Raw genomic sequence first — 9,955 nt, forward strand, 5'->3', positions numbered from 1 at the left:
TAGAAATATATCATAGATTTAATCCTAGTACTAGAAATATCTGATAGATTTAATCCTAGTACTAGAAATATCTCATAGATTTAATCCTAGTACTAGAAATATCTCATAGATTTAATCCTAGTACTAGAAATATATCATAGATTTAACCCTAGTACTAGAAATACCTTATAGATTTAACACTAGTCCTAGAAATATCTTACAGATTTAACCCTAGTACTAGAAATATTTTAAAGATTTAATCCTAGTACTTATAGATTTACCCTAGTACTAGAAATACCTTATAAATTTAACCCTAGTACTAAAATATCTCATAGATTTAACCCTAGTACTGGAAATATCTTATAGATTTACACTAGTACTAGAAATGCCTTATAGATTTAACTCTAGTAATTTAAATATCTTATAGATTTACACCTAGTGCTAGAAATATCTTATATTTTTAACCCTCGTAATAGAAATATTTAATAGATTTAATGCTAGTACTAGAATCATCTTATATATGTATTAGAAATATTTTACATATTTTACCGTAGTACTAGAAATATTTTACCGATTTAATCCTAGTACTAGAAATATATCATAGATTTAACCCTAGTACTGGAAATATCTTACAGATTTAACCCTAGTACTAGAAATATCTTATAGATTTAATCATAGTACTAGAAATAATTTACAGATTTAATCATAGTACTAGAAATATCTCATAGATTTAATCCTAGTACTAGAAATATATTACAGATTTAACCCTAGTACTAGACATATCTAATAGATTTAACCCTAGTACTAGAAATACCTTATAGATTTAACACTAGTACTAGAAATATCTTATGGATTTACACGAGAGATAGAAATATCTTATAGATTTACCCGAGTAATAGAAATATCTTATAGATTTACCCTAGTACTAGAAATGTCTCATAGATTTACCAGAATACAAGAAATACCTTATAATTTTGACCCTAGTGCTAGAAGTACCTTATAGATTTAATCCTAGTAATAGAAATATCTTATAGATTTAATCCTAGTACTAGAAATATCTGATAGATTTAATCCTAGTACTAGAAATATCTTATAGATTTAACCCTAGTACTAAAATATCGCATAGATTTAACCCTAGTACTAGAAATATTTTAAAGATTTAATCCTAGTACTTATAGATTTACCCTAATACTAGAAATACCTTATAATTTTAAATCTAGTACTAGAAATATCTCATAGATTTAACCTTAGTACTAGAAATACCTTATAAATTTAACCCTAGTACTAAAATATCTCATAGATTTAACCCTAGTACTAGAAATATCTTATAGATTTAACCCTAGTACTAGAAATATCTTACAGATTTAACCTTAGTACTAGAAATATCTCAAAGATTTACCCTAATACTAGAAATACCTTACATATTTAACCCTAGTACTAGAAATATCTTATAGATTTAACCATAGTACTAGAAATATCTTATAGATTTACACCTAGTACTAGAAATACCTTATAGCTTTAACCCTAGTACTAGAAATACCTTATAGATTTAATCCTAGTACTAGAAATATGTTACAGATTTAATCATAGTACTAGAGATATCTCATAGATTTAATCCTAGTACTAGAAATATCTCACAGATTTAATCCTAGTACTAGAAATATATCATAGATTTAACCCTAGTACTAGAAATGCCTTATAGATTTAACCCTAGTAATTGAAATATCTTATAGATTTACACCTAGTGCTAGAAATATCTTATAGATTTAACCCTAGTACTAGAAATATCTTATAGATTTAACCATAGTACTAGAAATACCTTATAGATTTAACACTAGTACTAGAAACATCTTACAGATTTAACCCTAGTACTAGATATATTTTAAAGATTTAATCCTAGTACTTATAGATTTACCCTAATACTAGAAATATCTTAGATTTACCGAGTGATAGAAATATCTTATAGATTTACCCTAGTACTAAAAATGTCTCATAGATTTACCAGAATACAAGAAATACCTTGCAATTTTAACCCTAGTGCTAGAAATACCTTATAGACTTAATCCTAGTACTAGAAATATCTCATAGATTTAACCATAGTACTAGAAATATCTTATAGATTTAATCCTTATACTAGAAATATCTTACAGATTTAATCATAGTACTAGAAATATCTCATAGATTTAATCCTAGTACTAGAAATATATCATAGATTTAACCCTAGTACTAGAAATATCTTACCGATTTAACCCTAGTACTAGAGATATCTTATATATTTAACCCTAGTACTAGAAATATCTTATAGATGTAAGCCTCGTAATAGAAATATTTTATAGATTTAACGCTAGTACTAGATATATCTTATATATTTACACTAGTATTAGAAATATTTAACCATAGTACTAGAAATATCTTATAGATTTACACCTAGTGCTAGAAATATCTTATAGATTTAACCCTCGTAATAGAAATATTTAATATATTTAACGCTAGTACTAGAATCATCTTATATATGTATTAGAAATATTTTACATATTTTACCATAGTACTAGAAATATCTTATAGCTTTAACCCTAGTACTAGAAATACCTTTTATATTTACCCTAGTACTAGAAATATCTTATAGCTTTACCGAGTGATAGAAATATCTTATAGATTTACCCTAGTACTAAAAATGTCTCATAGATTTCCCAGGATACAAGAAATACCTTGTAATTTTGACCCTAGTGCTAGAAATACCTTCTAGACTTAATCCTAGTACTAGAAATATCTCATAGATTTAACCATAGTACTCGAAATACCTTATAGATTCAACCCTAGTACTAGAAATACCTTATAAATTTCACCATAGTACTAGAAATAACATACACATTTACCCTAGCACTAGAAATATCGTATACATTTAATCCTAGTACTTATAGATTTACCATAATACTAAAAATACCATATAAATTTAACCCTAGTGCTAGAAATATCTCATAGATTTAATCCTAGTACTAGAAATATATCATAGATTTAACCCTAGTACTAGAAATACCTTATAGATTTAACCCTAGTACTAGAAATATTTTAAAGATTTAATCCTAGTACTTATAGATTTACCCTAATACTAGAAATACCTTATAATTTTAAATCTAGTACTAGAAATATCTCATAGATTTAACCTTAGTACTAGAAATACCTTATAAATTTAACCCTAGTACTAAAATATCTCATAGATTTAACCCTAGTACTAAAATATCTCATAGATTTAACCCTAGTACTAGAAATATCTTATAGATTTAACCCCAGTACTAGAAAAATCTTACAGATTTAACCTTAGTACTAGAAATATCTCAAAGATTTACCCTAATACTAGAAATATCTTATAGATTTATCCATAGTACTAAAAATATCTTATAGATTTAATCCTAGTACTTATAGATTTACCCTAGTACTAGAAATACCTTATAAATTTAACCCTAGTACTAAAATATCTCAAAGATTTAACCCTAGTACTAGAAATATCTTAAAGATGTAAGCCTCGTAATAGAAATATTTTATAGGTTTAACGCTAGTACTAGATATATCTTATATATTTACACTAGTACTAGAAATATTTAACCCTAGTGCTAGAAATATCTCATAGATTTAATCCTAGTACTTGAAATATCTTATAGATTTAACCCTAGTACTAGAAATATCTTACAGATTTAACCCAAGTACTAGAAATATTTTAAAGATTTAATCCTAGTACTTATAGATTTACCCTAATACTAGAAATACCTTATAATTTTTAATCTAGTACTAGAAATATCTCATAGATTTAACCCTAGTACTAGAAATATATCATAGATTTACCCTAGTACTAGAAATATCTTATAGCTTTACCGAGTGATAGAAATATCTTATAGATTTACCCTAGTACTAGAAATATCTTATACATTTAATCCTAGTACTTATAGATTTACCCTAATACTAAAAATACCATATAAATTTAACCCTAGTGCTAGAAATATCTCATAGATTTAATCCTAGTACTAGAAATATATCATAGATTTAACCCTAGTACTAGAAATATCTTACAGATTTAACCTTAGTACTAGAAATATCTCAAAGATTTACCCTAATACTAGAAATATCTTATAGATTTAACCCTAGTACTAGAGATATCTTATAGATTTAATCCTAGTACAAGAAATATCTCACAGATTTAATGATAGTACTAGAAATATCTCATAGATTTAGTCCTAGTTGTAGAAATATCTCATAGATTTAATCCTAGTACTAGAAATATATCATAGATTTAACCCTAGTACTAGAAATATTTTAAAGATTTAATCCTAGTACTTACAGATTTACCCTAATACTAGAAATACCTTATAATTTTAAATCTAGTACTAGAAATATCTCATAGATTTAACCTTAGTACTAGAAATACCTTATAAATTTAACCCTAGTACTAAAATATCTCATAGATTTAACCCTAGTACTAGAAATATCTTATAGATTTAACCCTAGTACTAGAAATATCTTACAGATTTAACCTTAGTACTAGAAATATCTCAAAGATTTACCCTAATACTAGAAATACCTTACATATTTAACCCTAGTACTAGAAATATCTTATAGATTTAACCATAGTACTAGAAATATCTTATAGATTTACACCTAGTACTAGAAATACCTTATAGCTTTAACCCTAGTACTAGAAATACCTTATAGATTTAATCCTAGTACTAGAAATATGTTACAGATTTAATCATAGTACTAGAGATATCTCATAGATTTAATCCTAGTACTAGAAATATCTCATAGATTTAATCCTAGTACTAGAAATATATCATAGATTTAACCCTAGTACTAGAAATGCCTTATAGATTTAACCCTAGTAATTGAAATATCTTATAGATTTACACCTAGTGCTAGAAATATCTTATAGATTTATCCCTCGTAATAGAAATATTTAATAGATGTAACGCTAGTACTAGAATCATCTTATATATGTATTAGAAATATTTTACATATTTTACCATAGTACTAGAAATACCTTATAGCTTTAACCCTAGTACTAGAAATACCTTATAGATTTACCCTAGTACTAGAAATATCTTATAGCTTTACCGAGTGATAGAAATATCTTATAGATTTACCCTAGTACTAGAAATATCTTATACATTTAATCCTAGTACTTATAGATTTACCCTAATACTAAAAATACCATATAAATTTAACCCTAGTGCTAGAAATATCTCATAGATTTAATCCTAGTACTAGAAATATATCATAGATTTAACCCTAGTACTAGAAATATCTTACAGATTTAACCTTAGTACTAGAAATATCTCAAAGATTTACCCTAATACTAGAAATATCTTATAGATTTAACCCTAGTACTAGAGATATCTTATAGATTTAATCCTAGTACAAGAAATATCTCACAGATTTAATGATAGTACTAGAAATATCTCATAGATTTAGTCCTAGTTGTAGAAATATCTCATAGATTTAATCCTAGTACTAGAAATATATCATAGATTTAACCCTAGTACTAGAAATATTTTAAAGATTTAATCCTAGTACTTACAGATTTACCCTAATACTAGAAATACCTTATAATTTTAAATCTAGTACTAGAAATATCTCATAGATTTAACCTTAGTACTAGAAATACCTTATAAATTTAACCCTAGTACTAGAAATATCTTACAGATTTAACCTTAGTACTAGAAATATCTTATAGATTTACACCTAGTACTAGAAATACCTTATAGCTTTAACCCTAGTACTAGAAATACCTTATAGATTTAACCATAGTACTAGAAATATCTTATAGATTTACACCTAGTACTAGAAATACCTTATAGCTTTAACCCTAGTACTAGAAATACCTTATAGATTTAATCCTAGTACTAGAAATATGTTACAGATTTAATCATAGTACTAGAGATATCTCATAGATTTAATCCTAGTACTAGAAATATCTCATAGATTTAATCCTAGTACTAGAAATATATCATAGATTTAACCCTAGTACTAGAAATGCCTTATAGATTTAACCCTAGTAATTGAAATATCTTATAGATTTACACCTAGTGCTAGAAATATCTTATAGATTTAACCCTCGTAATAGAAATATTTAATAGATGTAACGCTAGTACTAGAATCATCTTATATATGTATTAGAAATATTTTACATATTTTACCATAGTACTAGAAATACCTTATAGCTTTAACCCTAGTACTAGAAATATCTTAGATTTACCGAGTGATAGAAATATCTTATAGATTTACCCTAGTACTAAAAATGTCTCATAGATTTACCAGAATACAAGAAATACCTTGCAATTTTAACCCTAGTGCTAGAAATACCTTATAGACTTAACCCTAGTACTAGAAATATCTTACCGATTTAACCCTAGTACTAGAGATATCTTATAGATTTAATCCTAGTACAAGAAATATCTCACAGATTTAATGATAGTACTAGAAATATCTCATAGATTTAATCCTAGTTGCAGAAATATCTCATAGATTTAATCCTAGTACTAGAAATATATCATAGATTTAACCCTAGTACTAGAAATACCTTATAGATTTAACACTAGTACTAGAAATATCTTACAGATTTAACCCTAGTACTAGAAATATTTTAAAGATTTAATCCTAGTACTTATAGATTTACCCTAATACTAGAAATACCTTATAATTTTAAATCTAGTACTAGAAATATCTCATAGATTTAACCCTAGTACTAGAAATACCTTATAAATTTTACCCTAGTACTAAAATATCTCATAGATTTAACCCTAGTACTAGAAATATCTTATAGATGTAAGCCTCGTAATAGAAATATTTTATAGATTTAACGCTAGTACTAGATATATCTTGTATATTTACACTAGTATTAGAAATATTTAACCATAGTACTAGAAATATCTTATAGATTTACACCTAGTACTAGAAATACCTTATAGATTTACCCTAGTACTAGAAATATCTTAGATTTACCGAGTGATAGAAATATCTTATAGATTTACCCTAGTACTAAAAATGTCTCATAGATTTACCAGAATACAAGAAAAACCCTGCAATTTTAACCCTAGTGCTAGAAATACCTTATAGACTTAATCCTAGTACTAGAAATAACTCATAGATTTAACCATAGTACTAGAAATATCTTATAGATTTAATCCTTGTACTAGAAATATCTTACAGATTTAATCATAGTACTAGAAATATCTCATAGATTTAACCCTAGTACTAGAGATATCTTATAGATTTAATCCTAGTACAAGAAATATCTCACAGATTTAATGATAGTACTAGAAATATCTCATAGATTTAGTCCTAGTTGTAGAAATATCTCATAGATTTAATCCTAGTACTAGAAATATATCATAGATTTAACCCTAGTACTAGAAATATTTTAAAGATTTAATCCTAGTACTTACAGATTTACCCTAATACTAGAAATACCTTATAATTTTAAATCTAGTACTAGAAATATCTCATAGATTTAACCTTAGTACTAGAAATACCTTATAAATTTAACCCTAGTACTAAAATATCTCATAGATTTAACCCTAGTACTAGAAATATCTTATAGATTTAACCCTAGTACTAGAAATATCTTACAGATTTAACCTTAGTACTAGAAATATCTTATAGATTTAACCATAGTACTAGAAATATCTTATAGATTTACACCTAGTACTAGAAATACCTTATAGCTTTAACCCTAGTACTAGAAATACCTTATAGATTTAATCCTAGTACTAGAAATATGTTACAGATTTAATCATAGTACTAGAGATATCTCATAGATTTAATCCTAGTACTAGAAATATCTCATAGATTTAATCCTAGTACTAGAAATATATCATAGATTTAACCCTAGTACTAGAAATGCCTTATAGATTTAACCCTAGTAATTGAAATATCTTATAGATTTACACCTAGTGCTAGAAATATCTTATAGATTTAACCCTCGTAATAGAAATATTTAATAGATGTAACGCTAGTACTAGAATCATCTTATATATGTATTAGAAATATTTTACATATTTTACCATAGTACTAGAAATACCTTATAGCTTTAACCCTAGTACTAGAAATACCTTATAGATTTACCCTAGTACTAAAATATCTCATAGATTTAACCCTAGTACTAGAAATATCTTATAGATTTAACCCTAGTACTAGAAATATCTTACAGATTTAATCATAGTACTAGAAATATTTTACAGATTTAATCCTAGTACTTATAGATTTACCCTAATACTAGAAATATTTTATGGATTGAATACTAGTACTAGAAATATATCATAGATTTAACCTAGTACTAGAAATATCTTATAGATTTAACCCTAGTACTAGAAATACCTTATATATTTAACACTAGTACTAGACATATCTTATATATTTACCATAGTACTAGATATATCTTATGGATTTAACCCTAGTACTAGAAATATCTTACAGATTTAATGCTAGTACTAGAAATATCTCATAGATTTACCCTAATACTAGAAATGCCTGATAGATTTAACCCTAGTACTAAAAATACCTTATAGATTTATCCCTAGTACTAGACATATCTTACAGATTTAATCCTGGTAGTAGACATATCTTATAGATTTACCCTAGTACTAGAAATATCTCATAGATTTATCGTAAGACTAGAAATACCTTATATATTTAATCCTAGTACTAGAACTATATTATAGATTGAACATTGGTACTAGAAATATCTGACAGATTTAACCCTAGTTCTAGAAATATTTTATAGATTTAGCCCTCATACTATAAATACCTTATATATTTAATTCTAGTACTCGAACTATCTTATAGATTTAACATTATTACTAGAAATATCTTACAGATTTAACCCTCGTAATATAAATACTTTATCGATTTAACGCTAATACTAGAAATATATTATGGATTTAACATTATTACTAAAAATAATGTATAGATTTAACGCTAGTACTTGATTCTGCACTATACCAAACCTTGTACATGAATGCATAAACATATTTAATGCTTCATTTTAAAAGTATTGCTTGAGTCATCAGAACACATTTACAAAATGTGCTTTTAATGTAGTTCCCTCTGAGTTGTTCATCAATTCATCTGTTTCTTTACTTCATGTACTCAAACTTTAGTAGTACCAGACTGGTTGGCATCCAGCAGTGCCTCTCAAGGAGCATTCATCACGTTGTTGTTGTTAGGATGTTACGTTTAAGTTCGAGTTATTCTGTCATTCCGGCGTCCCTCGTTTATTTCTGCATACATGCATGCAGCTAGTTCCTCTGGTGAAACACGCCACCTCATTTGTTTGCAGTACTGCTTGTTTATTCATCCTATTGGACCACCTAGGACGAAGTTGAGACGTGAGGTGTAAAGTAGCCTGCAATGTGGCTGCATGTGTGTGTGTGTCTATATGAGCATGCAGATGCATATGCATGCATTGGTTTGCTGCTCTGCATTTCCCTTCTCCAAAACAACATAAATGATATCAAGGTGACTATTGCTCTTACTTGTCTCCTCCTTACCTGTCACCCCCTCCTTACCTGTCACCCCTTCCTTACCTGTCATCCCTTCCTTACCTATCACCCCTTCCTTACCTGTCATCCCTTCCTTACTCGTCATCCCTTCCTTATGTGCCACCCCTTCCTTACCTGCCTCCCCCAGGTGATTTTGATGATTGCTATACGTATCAGTAATGTCACTCTCAAATAAATGTTCAAGTGCTGGACAATGGTGCATCTTTTGCATCTTTTTTGGCTCAGAATTCACTGCTAATTCTGACTAATGAACCACATTATAATTTATGCATAATGCATGCCCCCTTATGGCCCAACCATACATGGTATGATGACAAGTTTTGTGTTTGTGTGCCGTGTGGGTGGGTTTGTGCGTCTGGGATCTTCTACTACGTGCTCTAAGAAAGAAAGAAAGCCACTTTATTTTGCCATTGTATTGTTACAGGTAA

The sequence above is a fragment of the Lampris incognitus genome, chromosome 4, assembly GCF_029633865.1.
Source record: "Lampris incognitus isolate fLamInc1 chromosome 4, fLamInc1.hap2, whole genome shotgun sequence".
Lineage (NCBI taxonomy): Eukaryota > Metazoa > Chordata > Actinopteri > Lampriformes > Lampridae > Lampris > Lampris incognitus.